This window comes from Ovis aries, chromosome 16, assembly GCF_016772045.2.
Source record: "Ovis aries strain OAR_USU_Benz2616 breed Rambouillet chromosome 16, ARS-UI_Ramb_v3.0, whole genome shotgun sequence".
Classification (NCBI taxonomy): domain Eukaryota; kingdom Metazoa; phylum Chordata; class Mammalia; order Artiodactyla; family Bovidae; genus Ovis; species Ovis aries.
Window position 1 is genome coordinate 75,548 of NC_056069.1, and position 20,871 is coordinate 96,418.

General features: G+C 37.9%; 1 pseudogene; it reads right to left on the reverse strand.

Annotated features, from left to right (window-relative positions):
• Positions 1 to 586: 586 nt before the first annotated feature.
• The window catches only part of LOC114118677 (ankyrin repeat domain-containing protein 26-like), a 52,826-nt pseudogene continuing 32,541 nt past the window's right edge, over positions 587 to 20,871 (reverse strand).

Genomic DNA, 20,871 nt, shown 5'->3' on the forward strand with positions numbered 1-20,871 from the left:
CTGCAACCCCACCGAGCAGCTCCCCAGGGCTGAGTGCAGGAGACCCCGAGGTGTACATCGTGAACCAAGCGGTCACCAGCACAAGTGAACGCCCTTGCTGGGTGTCAAACATGACCTGACCCTCTTGGCTGGATCTCAGAACCGGGGTCCTGGAGGGCTCAGGGCTCTAGGCCTGCTGCCTCCCAGGCCCATTTGCACTCACCTGGCTCCCCCTCATGGGCACTAGGTCTCCTTCCTCCTCCCGCCCACCTCCAGGGGCACCCATTCCCTGGGCCCCTGGAAGCAGCCACTCCTCACATCACTTCATTTCCCCCAGGCCTTCATCATTTGTGGGCTCTGAGCCAACCACCCACTCTCCGGCACGTTCTGACGGGAAATCTTCCTTCTGGGATAGACGGCTGGCTGGGAGACAGAGCTTTGCCCTCTCTGTGGGCTCCAACATTTTCCCCCACCCCCTGCAGTGGCTTTGGAGTTGTTTCCACGGTAACAGGGCTTGATGGACACTATTCAGTTTACCTATTTACATAGTTAGAAATAAAACACTTCTAGTTTAAAAAAATGCTTTGCGAATATTTTGTAAATAAAGTTAGTTGAGATATACCTTGTTCCTGGCTTCTATATTGGCGTCGCAGGAAAGCAGCTTTGCTGCGAGTGATATATTCTGGCAAAAAACAGCATAGAGGAGAGTGGTGTTCCCACTGATGTCCATGACATTTGGGTCGGCACCATGCTCCAGCAGAAGAGTCGCACACTCCTCTTCTTGGCATTCTAAGGCCTGTCAGTGTTGCACCAAGAAACAGAGTGTAAATTCTAGGAATTCAAAGTAAACAGTCCACAAGCTTCACTGGTTTACTATATCTAAATGAGATGCATTCACTTTAGTTTCAGTAGTTAAATCACATCCACCTCGTGTGGACACGGTTCGCTGCCCCATACCTTCATCAGCACTGTCCTGTTTTCATTGTCACAGAGGTTAAGCAGGCATTTTCTCTCCAGAAGCAGAGTTACCACCACTGAATGGCCATTGGCACAGGCCAAGTGGAGGGCAGTCCTATGAAAGAAAGAGGAGTTTTCAGGAAACTGTAGTGTTACTGTTTCAAAACAAACAATTGTTCTTGTGATTGAAAACATTCAATAGCATGCTATTCTTATCGCTCTAAAACAAATATTTCGTTTCCTTCTGGAGAAAGAACATTATATATTATCATTAGCTCTTCTTAACACAGTAATGAAAGAACAATTTACTTGAATTGAATGACCATGACCTTGAGATTCAGCTCAACTTGGGTTTGAATTTTACTTTCACTCTGTCACTTAGCTGTCGCTCAGCCTCTCTGTGCCTCAATTTCCTCAACAACAAAATGGAGAGAGAGTAGTAGTTCTCTCACAGGACAGCACTGCGATGCTTAAATGAGATCCATGCAATGAGTTTAGAACCATTCCTGGCACAGGTAACAGCTCAGTAACTGTTAGGTAATATAATCATACTTATTATTACTACTACTCTTTTACAAGGACAACATCTCAGTGAAGTCAAAGGATATCATACCTCCTTTGTAGATACATTTTGAGGATTAGAGACAACACTGTACTTCAATGATTCTAATACGTTCATTTTCTGACATTTTAATGTCTCTGACATTGGAACGAAATGTATAATTCACAATGTCTGTACAACTATAATTGGTAGCATTTTTGTTTGCTCATTTCTCATTTTTCCTGTTGATCTAATTACCATAAGGTCTTTTTGTCTAAGGTTTCTTCTTTTTAATTAAAATATAGATGGCGCATATTACATACTATTATATATTACAGGTACACAACATAGTGATTCACAATTTTTATAGGTCATACTCCATTTAAAGTTATTATATGGCATTTGCTATATTCCCCATGTTGTACAATATATCCCAGTAGCTGGCAGGATTTTCGTTCCCCCACCAGGTATCGAACCCTGGGCCCACAGCAGCAGGTCTTAACCACTGGATGACCAAGGAACTCCCTAGATTCCCTTGAGTTCTGAAAAGGCTGAAAGTTGTCAGAAAATATAAATCCTCAAAAAACATTCTTAAAAAAATTTGAAAGTGAGAAATCATTTTTATCTGTGCCACATTCCTATTAGTGCCAAAAAGACAAGCCCTGTCTGCTAATCTGACTTGCCTATAGACAGCTTGATCTACAGAGAGTTTTAAATTGTTTGTGTTGTTAAAATGTTAAATCAACATCCAGATTTCTTTTCTTTTGTTTCTTTGTGTGTGTGTGTGCCAAAATCCAGGAAACTCCAGAATTCTTACTTCTGAAATCATTCTTAGAAAGGTCTTTGGGGTGGGAGGGAGGCTCACAAGGAAGGGATATATGTATACTTACAACTGATTTATGATGTTATGCAGCAGAACACAACACAACATTGTAAAGCAATTATTCTCCAATTTAAAAAAATCAAGGTTAAGAAACAGTAGAAATGGAAAAAACAGAAGGTCTCTGTCAGCAGATAAAAAATGTATAAATAGGAATCTGAGTTTTACTCTGGTACTTTTCTCACTGTGCATATTTGAAATGTTTGATACATACTCTACCTGAAACATTTTGGTGAGATAAAAATTGAGTTACTTTTCTCTTTTACCAGGTTATTTCTTCACCATCTACATACAGTTTATCATTTGCCACAGAAAATGTCATCATTTTCAAGTTCTAAAGTTTTATATACATTTGGGTGTTTGGGCATTCTGTTCCATTCATTTATCTATCTTTTCAATCGTTAGTAAGTGAACACTTTGTGGGCACTTATAACACATTTTGATATCTAAAAGGGCAAATCTTCCTCTACCATACAAAACTTTTAATTTCATCACAACAATTAAAGACAGCATATGTAACCCAAAATCTTTAAAACCATGAAATGTTGATTTGCTTTAAATATAGAAAGACCATACATCCTAAGAAAATGCCTTCCTATGCAAGGACACAGCCAGCTTCCAACTTCAAAGCTGTCTTCTAAGGTCCTTCATCAAAGAACACATATACCTAAGTGTACACTGATATAAAATGGATATTGAATTGTATCTGAAGAATTTTTAATCCAGAAGTTGATTTGGCATGGGAATTATTTTGCTCACTATGCAGTTTTCTGTAATATATAACCTTACGGTATAAAAAATATATACATTAAAAATAAAATATTGGCAACATCAGAAATCTCTCCACTGCCATGATCCACAATAGGCGATCCATGAAGAAGTGCTTTCATAAATCACATGAGAAAAAGTGTGAGAGCCAGAAGTTCAGAAGATTTCTTGAAGGCTATATAACTTGAGAGCTTTTACTCATGAGTACATCATGCTAACCCATGCAAATAAAAGCAGGAGGAAGAAAGGAAAAACAGATGCTATTCATGTTTCATTTCATTTCTGTGATTACCAACATGCAGTTAAATGACTTCAAAACTATCAGGAAAGCTCTATAAGAGGAATTATAAGTGGGTCCAAAACCAGCTAAGGCCTTTTGCTGCCTATAAAGTCTGTGAGATGCTGGATCCCAGGAAGGTATCCAGGAGCCTTGGAGGGGAAACTCACAGGAGGGATCTCTGCCAGGCCCTTCCACCTCGCTTACCTCTTCATCTTGTCCCTGTCGTTCAGGCCATTTTTTCCAAACAGAACATGCTGCACTTTGGCTACGTTGCCCACAACGGCAGCTTTGTGGATCTTTCTGAGGTCTTTGTCTCAGATGTGGTACCTGGGCTGGAAGTTGATTCCATGACCACTGTCTCTCACCAGGTTGATGGAGGAGCCAAAGGGCGACACACCCTTCTTACTCCTGAAGCCAAAAATCTTCTTAATCGCAGAGCCTATGGACTCTAAACACACCTCACCTCTCCCTCAGCTCTTCACAGTCCCCTAAACCCAACACAAGCACTACAGGTAAGCCAGAGCCGTCCCGCCACAACCTCCCAGCTGGGAAGCTCAACGGTTTGGAATCTTTCATCCCAGAATGATCGTTGCTAAGCAACACCTCTAAACACATTGCCTATGTGCACAGAGGCCTGGTGTGCCAGCCCAGTGCTCATATGCAAGAACTGTAAGTTCATTTCCTGAAAGAAACAAACAATATCAATAAACCCTTACCTAAACTAAGAAGGAAAGAGAGGAAACTGAAATACAGAAATGAAAGTGACATTATAACTGTATAACTGTCAAAATAACTATAGTTTCCAAAGCAATCTACAGATTCAGTGCAATTTCTGTCAAATTACCAATGGCATTTTTCACACAACTGGAACAAAAAATTTTACAGTGTGTATGGAAACAAAAGACCCCAAATAGACAAAGCAATCTTGAGAAAGAAAAGCAAGAGCTGAAAGAATCAGGTACCCTGACTGCAGACTACTCTGCAAGCTTCAAAACACAGCACTAGCACAAAAACAGAAATATACTGAATGATCAATGGAACAAGACAGAAAGTCCAGAGAGAAACCTACGTACCTGTGGTCAATTAATCTAGGATAAAGGAGGCAAGACTATATATAAAGGAGAAAAGACAGCCCCTTCAATAAGTGATGCTGAGAAAACTCAACAGCTACATGTATAACATCATACACAAAAATAAACTCAAAATGGACTAAACACCTAAATATAAGACAGGTCCTGTAAAACTCAGAGGAGAATATAGGCAGAACACACTCTGACATAAATTACAGCAGGATCTTTTTTCATCCACCTCTTAGAGTAATGAAAATAAAAACAGAAATAAGCAAATGGTATCTAATTAAATTTAAAAGCTTTTCCACAGTACAGGAAATCATAAACAAGACAGACGACAACCCACAGACTATTTGCAAATGATGCAATTGACAAGGGATTAATCTCCAACATATTCAAATAGCTCAAAGAGCTCAACAGCAAAAAACAAAGAACCTGATCAAAAAATGAGTATAAGATCTAAATACACATTTCTGTAAGGAACACCTACAGACAACCAAAAAGCACACGAGGGATGCTCAGAAAGGAAGCTCCGCATCACTAATTAATATAGAAATGCAGAAATACTATAATAAGGTATCATTTCATACCAATCAGAATAGTCACCATCAAAAAATATACAAACAATAAATGCTGGAGAGAGTGTGGAGAAAAGGGAACCCTTCTACACTGCTTATGGAATGCAACTATGTACACCCACTGTAGAAAACTCTATAAAGGTTGCTTACTGGGTGTATATCTGGAGAAAACCATAATTCAAAAAGGTATATGAACCCCAGTGTTCACTGCAGAACTATTTACAATAGCCAAGACATTGAAGCAACCTAAGTGTCCATCAATAGAAGAATGGATAAAGAAGATGTGGTACACACACACACACACACACACACACACACACAACGAAAATGGAATATTACTCGGCCATACAAATAAATAATAATGCCTTTAGCAGCAACACAGATGGATCTCGAAATTACAATCCTAAAGTGAAGTAACTCAGACAGAGAAAAACAAATATCACATCACTTACATGTGGAATTTAATAAAAATAAGCTTATTTACACAACAGAAACCAACTCACAAGATCTCAAAATCAAATTATGGTTATGAAAGGGGAAATATGAGGGGAAGGACAAATTAGGAGATTGGGATTAACATATATACACTATTTTCTAGTAGTCATGTATGGATATGAGAGTTGTACAATAAAGAAGACTGACTGAAAAAGAATTAATGCTTTTGAACTGTGGTGTTGGGAGTAGACTCTCGAGAGTCCTTGGACTGCAAGGACATTAAACCAGTCAATCCTAAAGGAAATCAATCCTGAATATTCATTGGAAGGACTGAGTTGAGGCTGAAGCTCCAATACTTCAACCACTTGATGTGAAGAGCTGGCTCATCAGAAAAGACCATCATTCTGGGAAAGATGGAAGGCAGGAGGAGAAAGGGGACAACAGAGGACAAGAGGGTTGGATACCATCACCAACTCAATGGACATTAATTTGAGATAACCCCACAAGATAGTGGAGGACAGAGGAGTCTGGCGGGCTGCAGTCTATTGGTCGCAGAGTCGGACACGACTAAGGGACTAATACTTTCACTTTGAATATGGAAAACTTAACAGTGCTGGTTTTTAAATCACTCAAGTTAGCTGCAGAGAAAATACTTAGTATCAAAAGTACTTAGATACTACTGTCTAAAAGTAGTATTAATACTACTTAAAAGTAGTATTTTTTAAATACCATATAAACTTTCATCATACACACAAAAATATTTCCCTTTAATAAAGATTTTCTCATCATGTTTAATGAGAAACAACTAAAATGTCATGAGAACAGTCCAGAAGGGAAATTTTTACTAATTATCTTTCAGATCATTTATTTTTTCTTCAAAATCTGTACATATTCTTGTGATGTTTTCAAAAGCAGGTCCTGAGACAGATTTGACCCATCTGTAGCTCCTAGAGGAGATAATCCATAGGACTCGATTTAAATTCAGCAGCAGCTGGAAAGAAAAGGGATTACATTCTTTCTCTAAAATACTTGAGTTAACTCAGTATTAGTAAAAAAAATTAAAAAAACCTGAGATATTTCTAAGTGATCTGAAAAATGAAACATATCTATAAATGACAGAAAACAAAATACAAGATTACAATTATATAATCAGCCCACGGTCCCACATGTGGCTGAGTATCAGAGCTTCTGGCTTTCTCATTCTTCATTCATTTACTCAATGACTATCTGCTAAGGTGTTGTGACAAACACTGGAATTACAAGATGAAGGTGACCCATTCACCCTGAGAAATGATAATGCCATAAACTGTAAAAATAGATGAACAGACAATTTCCATACGGAGTCATAAATACTAAGACAGGTATACAAGATGGCATGAGGAACACTCAGAAGGGACAGCCGGCTTTGTGTCAATAATGCCAGCTTTTTGGTGGAGGTGCTATGGAAGTAGCCACCTGAAGGACAGGAAAAAGTACAAGAGTCAGAGGGGAGAAGCACATACAAAGACCAGAGGTGAGGAAAGGAATCTGTGGGATCCTACACAGTCTGGCTGTTTAGATGCACAGCTAAGGGGCAGAGTAAGGTGGTAAAGAGATAAGGTCAACTACTTTGGAAGGACCCAAATTGATGCAGGTGTTTGGAGCTTTTCCTGAGGGCAAGAGATAAACTAGTTACAAAGTGAATGACACAGAAATTATAAAGTCACCCACCAAGTGACAGCTATGCAAACATGACTGCTTGAGTCTGGGTGTTCTAGCCTTAACCACTACCAGACACTTGAGACGTTGATGAACTCCATGCTTTCTGAGGATGGTGTCCGGGTGCAGATGGACAGTTCCACAGCGATGGCAGTAGTAGAGAAAGGATACAGCCAGAAATAAATAGAAATACATAGAACTTTTGAGATTTTTTTCTTAATTATGGAACATGATGAATAAATGAGGAAGAAGAATATTTTTCACTATGACTGCTCATGCTTTCACATTTTTCATTAGCTATGTCTAAGAAGAAAACATTTAACATAGCATCTGTTATCCAAACAATGGAAAGAGATGCCATTTATTGTTTATTTCAGAAATCAATATCTAAATTTAATTCATACATTTTGGCAACATACCTTTTCTTAGTTCTCTAGTTATACTCCTGTCCAACTCCTGCTGCATCCGAAATAAGTCAAATATTACTTATCTTTAACTTAAGCAAGAGACATTATCATAGGAATGTTATACAACTTATTAAATGTGACATTTTAATAATACTTTTAGAGACTAGACCTAATTTGAAGATTACTTAAGTAGAAAAATAATCATATAAATAAAAGAAAATGTATTCCTACTTATTCCAATTATAAATAACAAGGAACCTATATATGGAATGTTAATCTGATAAAAAGTACATTAAATATCAGTCTATTGAGTACACATAATTTCAAAGAATTACAGAATGACCCATGATCCTAGGAGTGACCCACAAGATTACTATCTTTTCCCCCTAACAGCTCCTGCTCTAAATACACATTTATTTTGATTTCTAGGTGAGGATCCTGTTCAAATGGAGGCAATAGTTTGAGTTGAATGTTATTAAGGAGAACACATCTGCAGTTTTCTTTAAACTTTTCCATTTAACAAAAACACAGGACCTCTGGCCACTCCTTTGGCTAAAGGCTTTATACTTGTCTCTGTTTTATATAATATGGTTCCACACAAAAGTTTGTTTGTTTGTTTGTTTGTTTTTTAGGAAAGGCTTTTACTTTGGGAAAAAAAAAAACAACTTTTTTTAAGGTATGAGAGTCATGATTTAGGCAAAGTTCATAATTCTACAAAAGAAGTAAGAAAGCCAATGACTTTCTTACTGAGTCCAGAGTCCTGTGCCAGCTACTTCCTCAGATTAAGAAAAAACACATAGATTTTTAACTATAATGCAGAGAAAATGAATATGTAAAACCTTCTTACATAGTTCAATAATGCTTGTGGCATGACATGACATAGTAGCTTTTTAACTAAATCATGTTTTAAAGCAAGAACAAGAATAAATTATTGTCAAACTCCTATATGTAGTAGTCAGTTGATATAGTTAATTTATAAAGCATATTTTTTTAAAAAAACACATGACAGGGAACTTGAAGGAGAAAAGTTTCAAGGTAAGGACTCATACTCCTACCCTCCTTATGAGAGGTGAGGAGATTTACCTAACCAGTGAGTTTGGGAGAAAGAACTTCTCCCAAAGTGCTTGCTTGGTTCCAGATCCCTACTTTGAAAAGATGTATGTGCCCACAGCACTGTGAACTTGGGTGTGGAGTAGGCAGCCTGTGTCTGGGATGGGGGTCAAGCATTTGCTTCCTCCTTTAGGCCTGCATGGAGAAGTGTCTGACTTGGGATGAAGTGTTCGGAGGCCCGCTGTGACCGCACAGCTACAGCACATCCTCCAGTTTCACAGCTCTCAAGTACTAAGACCCAGTGTAGATGCAGTGCTGTGAAAGAAACCTTAATTGCTCTCCTACGATGGCAAGAAGCCAAATGAGAAAACAGGTTGAGACTGAATTTAACAAGGGTTACTTTTCCGTACATCACAAATATCAGGAAAACACCATCAAAACCATAAACCTGTTTGCACTGACTGAAATGGATATTTTAATCAAAATGATTGAACAGTGAAAACTGGTTGCAATTTCAAGACTCCCCATCATTGCCATCTTAGATACCATTCATCCAGGTGATGTCAAGATAGAGATAAAGTGAGCTTCATTTATAATGTTTAAATGTTTGAATTAACTACAAATCTAGAAATATTCTACAAATGCTCAGCAAGATTTTTTTTTAATTTTAAATAAAAATGCTATAGGTAAAATAGCAACTAAAGAAAATGACGAAAATGTCATTTTTGTAAGAAATGACAAAATTTATGTAAGAAAATGACAAAAAAATGTTAAGCTAAAACTAGAAATTAATGTTTTGGTTTAGTATTGTAAGTTTATTTAATTCATAAAAAGGATTTATCTAGGATTCCTTTAAACAAAAAGCATCTATTTATGGTTAGTGTTTAGACACCAGTGATTCACTTATGCTTAGAGGCAGAAAAACTTCGTTGGGTACAGCAGAGCTTGAAAATGATTATGAACCATTGCCAACTGAAATCAATTAGAAAGGAAGTGAAACATCTGAAAGAATACTTTTGGATATTAGGCAATAAGATTTCATTTCTAAAGTAGAATTTAAACGCAGCTTTTCAAGAAATTTAATAATTTAGTAAGTATCTCTTAAAATCAAGAACTCTGAGACAAAAAAATCATAAAATTTATGTCTCCTTTATTAGCACAGCTAATTATGACTTTTACTTAGTTCAGTTCAGTTCAGTTCAGTCACTCAGTCGTGTCTGACTCTTTGCGACCCCATGAATCGCAGCATGCCAGGCCTCCCTGTCCATCACAAACTCCCAGAGTTCACTCAGACTGATAGTTGTAACCTTGTTCTAAAGAAGTACACACGTGTCTAGGACTCTTCAAGTAACAAGTCACAGTTGGGAGAGGAGAGAAAGGGCATCAGAGAGAAAGGGAGGTGGCCTCACAGTGACACCTGCCGCCCTCTGGGACACACCTGCCTCCAGGAAACAGTTCAGGGATGAAGAAACACCCCATCCCACAAAGCCACTTTCAAGCATTTGCTTTCACCACCTTGTATACATGTTTCACTCTTGACCTTGGAGAAATTAAGCTTTTGAAAAAATTTAAAAAAAAAAAAGAAATTAAGCTTTTGGCTCTGAGGAATCATCTAGAGTCACAATCTAGAGGGGAGGACAAGAAAGTCAATAGGTGATTGAAAAGAGCTAAAACAGCACCAGGAACAATTACAAGTATCCCCTGCTTTTCCAAAGTTCACTTTATGTTACTTTACTTCTAGGAAAGGCCTACATCAGCATCTGTTTTTGATAATTAAAAAAAAAAATTTAAGAGACTTTTTGATTTCATATAAAAAGGTTCAGTGTACATTTTACAGTAAAAGGCATCATGCTCCCTAAGCAGGGAGACTGGCCCAACTGGGCTCCTTCCCTGGAAGCCACACCCCACATCTCAGTGTCAAGTCACCACAACCCCAAACCCTATGTGGGAGCACCTGTGCCTCACTTGTGCGTATTCACTTTAGGCTTAAACTAGCAGAACGTGCCCTCGGGTACCTACTTCTTTGCTGTATGCTGTTTTGGCTTATGAAAGGCTTCCTAGGAATGCTCTGCTTTCAGACAGTGGGGAAACCTGGACTAGGCACTGGAGGTGCCTTTCCATCCTCCACACCCCCCCCCCACCCCCAGTCAGGTCACCATACTATTTCTAGCCACTCTGTGAATTGTCCTGTCTTTCACTCCTGTGTTATGTTAATTGCCCCCAATTTCACAAGCATGCCTTTATGCAGTATGCTGCTGCTGCTAAGTCATTTCAGTCGTTTCCAACTCTGTGTGGTAAAACTTAAAAGGACACAGTATTAATTGTTTGTCTTAGGGCGCCCTCTATCAATGACTATCTAGTTAGCCTTCACTTCCTACTAATCTCATGAACTGCACTCTAGAAAAAGTCGGCTTTAGAGACAAATTAATGAACTAAATTTACATTCTGTGATTCTGTGTTTTGGCTTACCTGTCTAGTTTACCTTCCAATGACTTTCTAACTTCTAGTTCTACTAGGTAGAGTTGCTTATATTTTTCCAATTCTGCTTTATGAGGATCTTCTTGCAAAGTTTTCACCTTGGAGAGTTCAGATTCCAAGTCTTTATTTAATTCTGAGTTCCAGCTGACTTCTTATGGAAGCATTATTCTTATCTTGTAACTGCTCTAAGTTCTCCTGAGAGCTGCTTTTATCTAAGGCAAATTTTAAAAGATAACATTTTTTAAATAATCAAAAAATTAAAAAATAAAAATAATCATTAACCTAGAAAATGATATTTGCTCCCTTTAGTTTTGAGCCAGTGATTCAGAAAGCAATTTTAAGGGTTAAAAAAAAAGCAGAAGTTTAAAACAGTTATCATCAATGTGAAGTGAATTACATGAGAATTATAAAATGAAAGTGGAATTATTGTTATAGTGGTGCTTATATAATCTGATAATTCAAAGAACAAGAGGATCAACTTAAAATTTTAAAACCTGAACAAGACAACTTAAAAATAATTCAAGAGGATGGTACCAGTTCTAAACCACAATATTTTCTTTTCCTCCTAGTAGTCTTGCTTTATACCAATTGGTCTTATAAATGAAAGGATTCTCTAGTGAGAATCATTCTGATAGGTCAATTTGGTGATAACTGTGATGGAAACGGAAATATTTAAAGGGAGAAACAAGTGTACCCTTCCTTCCAGAAAACCAGCAAACCAACTGCTCTAAGGGAAGTAGAGGAAACCCATAAGCTGTATAGATCCAAAATGTAATTTACAATGAGGTGAATTCAAGCACATGACAGATGAACAAATTAACCTGCAAAATAGGTTGACTTCCTTTAATTTCTCTACGAGATCCTGTCTCGCCCTTTCTTCAATCTCCCCTTTATACTGCTCTACTTGACTGTGTTCTATCATATTCATTTCTATATGACTTCTGAGGTTCACTACTTCTTGCTCCAACTTCTTTTTATTCTTCTCTAGTTTTTCACATTTCTTTTGCATTCCTTTCATAGATAATAACTCCTCTCGAAGAACTTGATTTTTTGCATCCAGGTGCAGACATTTTGAAGATGCAGTTTCAAGGATTATCAGTCTTCAAGAATAAAATGATACTGTTTGTTAATGAAGAAAGTGGACTGAGCACAGCCTAACTCAAACCCAGGATCAAATAGATACAATGGTATCTGTATTGTAGAATGTAGGACCAGGGATTACTCAGAGAATCAAGAAAGAAGTTCAAACCACCAAGAGGCACAAAATATATTCTTCACTGTCATCATCTTTGTCACAGAACATTTGCACTTGATTTTATACTCTTTTGTATTTTTTCCATAAAATGACTACAAGTCACCTCTTAGTAGAATGTCCCTTACTCCTTTCCACCCATCTTAATGCCCCATGTTTTAAAGAAGTTTGAGGGATACTGTATTGAGTTACCTAGGGCTGAGTTAATAAATACTTCCCAAAAGAAGATTGTGAAAATAAGACTTTCAATAATAAATACTATAAATATGGATACTAATCCCATAAGTCTTTTTCTGAACTATGACTAGTTTTTGCTAATTTGAACTGCATTCCAAAGAAAAATAATTCAAAAGGTTAAAGAAATCCCATCTCCTAATAGCTTAGTGAGATGATCCATAGATTTTCCTGAACAACAACAACAACAAATGCCTCATTTTGGTAACCATTTGTTACTTTTCACAGAACAGAACATACCAAACAAAACAACAAACAAAATTTGCAGGAATTTCAGTGACACCGAGTTGCAAAGAACTTTCCTTTAGACAGAATGATTACTTGGTAAGTCGAGGTGAGTGGAGGTGGTGGTATTGAAACTGTCTACAAATTCTTGGACACTTTTCTCTGAAATTCCCTCCCCTTAAATATGTGCTGGCCTCAGTAACTGATTTCTACTGGACAGAGTCTGGGGAAACTGACGTTTGCTCTGTGGGCAAGCCCACCCTTAGCATCAGTCACTACGCTGCAAAGAAGTCCAGACCACATACTGAGCACCTTGTCAGTGACCCACTGACCGCCCCCCCAACTAATGTCTCATCCAAAAGCCGGCTCCAACTGCCAGACATGTGCATGAACTAATCTTCAGATGACTCTGGTCCCCACCTTCACGACATCCCAGCTGATGCCAACTGGAAAAGAAACATGCTGGCCTCACTCACTGAGCCTTGCCTCAACACAAACTTGTGAACAAAGTAAATGCTGTTTTGAGCCACTAGGCTTTGACGTGGTTTATTATACAATTTGCTGGCAATAAATACCTGGCACAGATACTGATATTAAAAGTACCATTAAAAAAGAACTAAAAGATGTGAGAATGCCTTTCAACCTGGAGGTAGGTGAGATATGAATGGATGCAAAGAAAGAAATGAAAACCCAAAGGGCTTCATGACATGGTAAACTGAATCCTGATGGCCCTTAAAGAGGCTGCTGGTGACAGCTTCTAGGCAAGAGAAGAAAACGACACTGAAACACAGGGGAAAGGAAACTCTTGCTAAGAACCAGCTGAAAGTAACATCAATGAGAGGGATAAGCTATCCAAAAAAAGGGGGAGGATTATTAAATATAAAGGAACAAGGCTCAATTATATTGGGGTTCAATATCTGTTATCTCCTTTACAGCATCTCCACATGTCCAGTGGTCACATGATGCTAAAAGACAGAAACAGCTTCTGGGCTAAGATCAAATCTAGGGTGCTGCCAGGAAAACATGGTCTAAAGGTGAAGCCTGTAGACTGTAAAACCCTTCATTAAGACCCTGAAAAGACTTAAGGTGGTGCCTCAAATTCCTTTAAAGATCTTAAGGGCATAAGAATTTTAAAGGCATTATCCTACAAAGCTTCATAAGAAGCCCAAGGTGCAGAGCTTCTCTCAAAAAAGATTTGTGAGGGTAGCCTCTCCAATGATGTGAATCCCAATCCAATTCACAGGACACTAAAAGCTTTAAATAGAACCTTAACAGCAAAAAACAGTGCTTGGCCTAACAGAGACCACGACATACAAACGAGAATAGGCCTTCGGGATTTTCTTTGAAGTTCAATAAAGAGGAAGCTGGCTTAAGAAACATGACTCAGCTACAGACAGAGGTCATTTCTTATGGAAAGGACAGCACACAGAGCTCAGAGGGTAGAGCAAAGGAGAAGCACTCCTATGGGCAGGACCAAGTCTGCATCAAAGAGCTGGCAGCACCAAACTGGACCTCGAGGTGCCATGGACTACGATGCCTCCCGTTTCCTGTTTCTGGACGGGAGAGTCTAGTCATTCAGCAGAATGGTGGGGGTGTCGGTGGCAGATAACTTGTCCCTTTAGTTCTCAAGTCTTAGTACTGAGAGGGTTGTGCTCACAGGATCACACTCTAGAAATCACACCCAGAAACCTCATCCCCATGTGCCATCTGTACCTGATGAAGATGGTAAGACCTCTACTTGAGCCTGGGCCTCACACTTAACAACTGAGATTTGTGAGGGAATGAGTAGGGAAAAGGGTATTTTTCATTGGAAGGAATATAAAAAATTGTGGCCAGTGAGTTACTGTGCTAGTTTTTAAATGTACCCATTAGTTTTTAAAACTTGATTCTGTAAAAAAGGTAGAATATAGGCCAAGTATAAGTGACTTGCTCCTATTGAACAGAAGATGATGAAAGTGATGCCGTGTGAACTGCAAAGTGAGGTTAGACAAGGCGGCAGAGCTTTTTCCTGGCTCTCAACCTGGGAACCAGGCTCCATGTTGCGAGTAAGCCCAGGCTGCAAAGAGAGCCTAGGTGTTCAGGGTAGGTGTTTCACTTGTCTGCCTTCACCAAAGTCCAGCCAACCACAGATACCAACTATCAGACATGGAAATGAACACACCTTCACCCAATTCCAGTCCCCAGCCCTCGAGCTGCCCCATCTGAAGCCGAGGGGACGAGAAGCCAGCTGTCCTGGCCACCGTTTCCTAAGTGCAGATTTTGAACGAAACCAATGTTGTTTATTGAAGCCACTAAACTTAAAGCTGATTAGGAAAAAACAGAAAAATGGATTTTTGAAAAAGAGAAAATAAAAGCATAACTTAAATGCAGGTAGAAACTGATCTCTTATGAACTGGAATATAATAAAGGGTAAGAGTTTTAATGACAATGTTGAGGAGAAGAAGCATATAACTAGAAGAAAGACTTAAGAACTACTCAGGAAGAAGTTTTTTCAGGGTTCCCTTCAATTACAATTTCTTACAAATAGGCAGGTGTGACTCAGAATTTCTTCTCAAGTTTGAAAACAATGAAGACTAGTAAGCAATGAGACATATGATTTGAACTATAAGAAGTAACTAGAAATAGTTTAATTACCAAAATCAGACTTTTGACCTCATCTCAATTTACTGAAATTCTAAAAGAGGTGGGCAGCTTTGAGTAGTTACTAATCTAGAACTCAATCTTCATTGTCCTCTCCTCAGAGAGAGAAATAAAACACCACGAGATGCCACTTCATACTTGCTAGGATGGCTATACTCACAGAGACAGGTAACGACTAGTGTTGACAGGAATGTATAGAAATGGGAACGTTTTACATACCTTGGAAAAAAATATAAAATGATGCCGCCATGCTGGAAAACAGTATGGCAGGTCCTCAAAAGGTTAAACAGAGTTGCTGTGTAATACAGCAATTCTATTCATAACTGTATTCCCAAAAGAAGTGAAAAAATATGTTCACATCAAAACTTAGACATAAACGTTCACAGCAACATTACTGACATTAGCCAAAAATTAGAAACAACCCCAAAGGTCCATCAGATGATGAATGGATAAATAAAATGTGGAACGTCCATACAAAAGAATATTCAGTTCAGTTCAGTTCAGTTCAGTTCAGTTCAGTCGTGTCCGACTCTTTGCGACCCCATGAATCGCAGCACGCCAAGCCTCCCTGTCCATCACCAACTCCCGTGGTTCACCCAGACTCACGTCCATCGAGTCCGTGATGCCATCCAGCCATCTCATCCTCTGTCGTCCCCTTCTCCTCCTGCCCCCCAGCATCAGAGTCTTTTCCAATGAGTAAACTCTTCGCATGAGGTGGCCAAAGTACTGGAGCTTCAGCTTTAGCATCATTCCTTCCAAAGAAATCCCAGGGTTGATCTCCTTCAGAATGGACTGGTTGAATCTCCTTGCAGTCCAAGGGACTCTCAAGAGTCTTCTCCAACACCACACTTCAAAAGCATCAATTCTTCAGCACTCAGCCTTCTTCACAGTCCAACTCTCACATCTCTATGTGACCACAGGAAAAACCATAGCCTTGACTAGACGGACCTTAGTCGGCAAAGTAATGTCTCTGCTTTTGAATAAGCTATCTAGGTTGGTCATAACTTTTCTTCCAAGGAGTAAGTGTCTTTTAATTTCATGGCTGCAGTCACCATCTGCAGTGATTTTGGAGCCCAAAAAAAATAAAGTCTGACACTGTTTCCACTGTTTCCCCATCTATTTCCCATGAAGTGATGGGACCACATGCCATGATCTTCGTTTTCTGAGTGTTGAGCTTTAAGCCAACTTTTTCACTCTCCTCTTTCACTTTCATCAAGAGGCTTTTTAGGTCCTCTTCACTCTCTGCCATAAGGGTGGTGTCATCTGCATATCTGAGGTTATTGATATTTCTCCTGGCAATCTTGATTCCAGCTTGAGTTTCTTTCAGTCCAGCGTTTCTCATGATGTACTCTGCACAGAAGTTAAATAAGCAGGGTGACAATATACAGCCTTGACGTACTCCTTTTCCTATTTGGAACCAGTCTGTTGTTCCATGTCCAGTTCTAACTGTTGCTTCCTGACCTGCATACAGATTCCTCAAAAGGCAGGTTAGGTGGTCTGGTATTCCCATCTCTTTCAGAATTTTCCACAGTTTATAGTGATCCACACAGTCAAAGGCTTTGGCATAGTCAATAAAGCAGAAATAGATGTTTTTCTGGAACTCTCTTCCTTTTTCATGATCCATCGGATGTTGGCAATTTGATCTCTGGTTCCTCTGCCTTTTCTAAAACCAGCTTGAATGTCAGGGAGTTCACGGTTCACGTATTGCTGAAGTCTGGCTTGGAGAATTTTGAGCATTACTTTACTAGCGTGTGAGATGAGTGCAATTGTGCAGCAGTTTGAGCATTCTTTGGCATTGCCTTTCTTTGGAATTGGAATGAAAACTGACCTTTTCCAGTCCTGTGGCCACTGCTGAGTTTTCCAAATTTGCTGGCATATTGAGTGCAGCACTTTCAGAACATCATCTTTCAGGATTTGAAACAGCTCAACTGGAATTCCATCACCTCCACTAGCTGTGTAGTGATGCTTTCTAAGGCCCACTTGACTTCACATTCCAAGATGTCTGGCTCTAGATGAGTGATCACATCATCATGATTATTTGGGTCATGAAGATCTTTTTTGTATAGTTCTTCTGTGTATTCTTGCCACCTCTTCTTAATATCTTCTGCTTCTGTTAGGTCCAGACCATTTCTGTCCTTTATAGAGCCCATCTTTACATAAAATGTTCCCTTGGTATCTCTAATTTTCTTGAAGAGACCTCTAGTCTTTCCCATTCTGTTTTTTTCCTCTATTTCTTTGCACTGATCTTAGCAACATGGAATTCTCATAGTAAAGCAACTCACCATCCTTGGAAGCTGTTTCAGATGACTGAGTTAAGTCATCAAGGTCATCCACAGAATTAATTTGTTCTTTGACTTACACATAAATAACACTATTTCATAATGTCCTTAAAATATTTATATAACATACTAATTGTACAAAGGTGATAATCATCTCTTCATTAAAGCAAAACCAGACACTTTTTAAAAGGACAGATTTTTTTATCAAAAGGATAATTTTATCAATAGTGTTTCTAAATTAAGTTGGCAAAGTATATGTCTCTACAACAAAGGAAGATTTTATATTTTGCTACTATTCCTTTTACAAAGTATTTTTTACTAGGAAAATATTTTTTATAGATAACTTTTTGACTGTACCTTGTTATTTTCATTAGATGTTTTCTTTGCAGACCTAAAAAAACAAAGGATTCTTTTCAGGTTAATATTAAATACTTAAAAATACAAATACCTAAACTTTGTTTTTTATATAAAATCTTTGCATTTGCATTGGTAAGTAATGTTTTATAAAAGGATAAAACAAGAAAGAAGAGTAACATTAAAGGACAAACAAAATACATTTGTAATACTAATAAGGCATTTAATTTAGATCAAAGAAAAGGAACAACATAACATTACTTGTATTATGTGAAGGGAATATACCAGGATTTTTTGCAGTTGTTATTTTCATCAATAGGAAATATGTTTTGCAGCAATAAAACCTATCTGGGAAGTATTACTTAAGTCCGTATAAGAAAGAAACCCAGTTTTAATAACCATGATATTAGCCTTCCAAGGACGTCCTATGCAACTGCTATGCATTATTATAAGCACTTTGTATGTCTTAACAGCATTTTAATCCTCACAAACGTTCTGGGAGATAGGTAACACATTAGGTCCTCTACATAGGAAGAAACAGAGCACAGAAAGGCTGAGTAAGTTGCCCAAGCCCACACAGCAGGTCACCAACAGACCCAGAGTTCAAACTCAGGAAATCTGGCTTCAACACTGTGGTTCGAAAATATGCTGAGAAAGTAATATTTAAATAAGTATACTAACACATATATATGGAATTTAGAAAGATGGTAATGATAACCCTGTATGTGAGACAGCAAAGAGACACAGATGTATAGAACGGACTTTTGGACTCTGAGGGAGAGGGAGAGGGTGGGATGATTTGGGAGAATGGCACTGAAACATGTATACTATCATGTAAGAAACAAATCGCTAGTCTATGTTCGATGCAGGATACAGGATGCTTGGGGCTGGTGCACGAGGATGCTTCAGAGAGATGATATGGGGTGGGAGGTGGGAGGAGGGTTCAGGATTGGGAACTCATGTACACCCGTGGCAGATTCATGTCAATGTATGGCAAAACCAATACAGTATTGTAAAGTAAAATAAAGTAAAAATTAAAATTAAAAAAATAAATAAATAAAAAGAGTAAAAAAATAAAATAAATAAGTCTTAAGTAATATGATAGCAAATTAATCTTTATTATTATTCCATGTCCAGTTATAACTATAAATAATAATTTCTGAATCTTAACACGTTTCTCAAAAAATAAAAAGACTTTAGAGGTAGGCAATGCTGGAAATCTACTTTCACTAAACACATGCTTTTGTAAAGAAATTTATCAGTAGGCATTCATTCAACCATTCTGCTGTTTATTCATGAATCTGATATACATTTATTGAGCACAAAATACATGTTAATAAAACTCTTACTATGGGAAGCATATTTTTTCTAATTTAGAACTTTATAAACCAAAATTAATAATTTGTGAAAGATTGTTAGAAGTTTTTTTTTCTGTTGAATATAAACAAAAAATTTCCCTTTTCCTTAGAATCTGCAAACAACTATGACATTGATATGATGTAATATTTCAGAGTACCTTACAAAATCATAGTTACTCAGGATGTTGCTATCAACTAGAATCATCAAGGGATGATCAAATCCTATTCAGTATAGCCTAAGTGTTTGTAAGTTCATGATTATATAATTTTTTAAAATCTATGTAGGATAGGATTAGCAGAACTAATCATCCACACGTGCAATTACATAGGAATATTACACTTCAGAACCAACAAACAAGCCCTTACCATAAAACTATATATAACAGAAGTATTATGTACAATTAGTTTGCTGTAATAGTTTAAAGATAATGCCATATGATCAATAAGCTTTCTAATATTGGAAATGCAAACAAGATTAAACCCAATAAACACGTCCTCTGCTGGCTCATTTCTAAGAGCATGCATACTCTAAAATCTCCCATCTTAACATAAAAAAAGAAACTCCTTTGAACTCCACATTCCTCTTCAGTTACCATCCAGTTCTCTATGGCCTGTCCCAGCAAATATTCCCTACAGGGCTGTTTACATGTATTCACTACAGTCCAGCTTTCAAGGAGACTATTTACTGAAACGATTTCTGGCCAAAGGCACTGGTCCTCACTTTAATCTTTCAGCAGTGTTTGTCCACTATAGTTGAGGAATCTCTTGTCTTGGCCTGTATACTGTATTATGCTGCTCTATTTCCAGAAGAAGTATTCAGTGCTTATTTCTTCCTCTAGAAATAAAGAATTTGTAGCTATTACCTGTCATCATCCTGATCCACTTCACTTAAAATGCTGTCATCATTAACATGCAGCAGACCACCAGTCAGTGAATCGGTCTTTTCAAATATTGGTGCAATCACACATTCTTCTGGTGTCCATTTGCTAGTGTCCTTTTTCTTTACTTCCATCCTATGCATGCCAGGATCGCTACTTAAAAAAAAAAAAATCCACAAAAAAGCCAATGTTTTCTAATTCAACTGATAAAGAATAAGAAAGCAATTCTTGTAAAATTCCTACTGTTACCCATCTTAAATCATTGATTAATTCACAAAGTAGTTATTAAGTACCAACCATATGCAAGAAAACACAAATTTTCTTGCCTCAAAGACAGATATACAATTATGATTTGATGTGATATGTAAGAGTTGATACATGAAAGTGATCAGTGAAATAAGGAAGGCTCTACAGAAGTGAAGAGAGAAGGTTACAAAGAAGAAAAAAGGGAGAAAAACATTCTACTTGGAGACTAGAGTACGGAGCACAAAGATCAGGCACGTGGCATCCAGGCTGTTTCCTAGGAATCT